Genomic DNA, 1,230 nt, shown 5'->3' with positions numbered 1-1,230 from the left:
TTGTTCTCCTACACATACCTAGCACATTCGTGGTTCTAACATGTATAGGGGCTTTGCTATTAATGTTTAAAGTCGGCCAATTGACTTTAATGGAATTCACAAAATCGGTTCGCCGAAATTTCACAAACCCACCAGACGTTCGGAGAAATTTCCGCTAAACTGTCAGAGGCCTCCTGGCTCATCCCTACTTTCCACTAAGGATTAGCGCGTTTGTGTACCTGGGCATCACCTTTAGTATCTCGAGGATTATTCATCTAGTATCAGTCTGGTGTAAGTTTTTCCTTCTTATTATTATTATAATCCACCCCAGGAATCTAATCTAGCACGCTATAGTATTGTAATATATAATAATTACATCCAACATAACAATATCCTTCACTCATCTTCCTACACACCTTGTAATTTATCCCAATATATATCAGTTACTAGTCCTTACATATCCATCTAACCTACAACCCCCACCTTATATCAGACGAGTATGATCACAATCTAAAATTATAATTAATCATACAAACATTTACTGACTTTACAGGTTATATTATTTAATATTCGGCTATAGGTTTCTTATGCATATATATCTCTTGTTTAGGTTCTACTATGTTATTATTGGATAGTTTATATTTTATAATGTGCAATATACTAATATAATTATATATTTTTTGCTATTTACTTTTTATATTTACTATTTAGTTTCTTTTATGACTATTTAGAATAACTGCGTCTTATATATTTACTTCTGAAGAAGTCAAATAGGCGAAACGCGTCGGCTAACAAGACATGCAACAGTACTAAGCGAATATTAGATGTTTTTTGTCTAGTTGCTTTGTCCACACACCATGAAGTTGTGGACATAATACTTGAACGATTGTATAATATATATTGTTTATCACTTTTCAATACAAGTTTTATATTTAGCCTTCAATCCCGTCCCTTCTCTTTATTTTAACCCGGCATCTTAAAGGGGTGGCTTCTGCTAACATGAGCCAGGTTAAATTAGGAGATCACTTATCAGTATTATTAGTATATCATTGCTAAAACTGCCTAAAAAGCTAGCATAAATTATTATCATTATTATTATTATGAATAAACAGGATTTATATAGCATTAAGATAATATCCAGCTATGTAAATTCAATAGGGGTATAATAAATAGCAATGCATTTTATATAAAACTAAAGGGGATCAGATCGGAGAGCTTCTGCTTTATGCAAGTTAAATTAATTGTAAAAGA

Source organism: Pyxicephalus adspersus, chromosome 1, assembly GCF_032062135.1.
Source record: "Pyxicephalus adspersus chromosome 1, UCB_Pads_2.0, whole genome shotgun sequence".
In the NCBI taxonomy this organism is placed as follows: Eukaryota; Metazoa; Chordata; class Amphibia; order Anura; family Pyxicephalidae; genus Pyxicephalus; species Pyxicephalus adspersus.
This window is presented reverse-complemented; position numbering follows the sequence as displayed.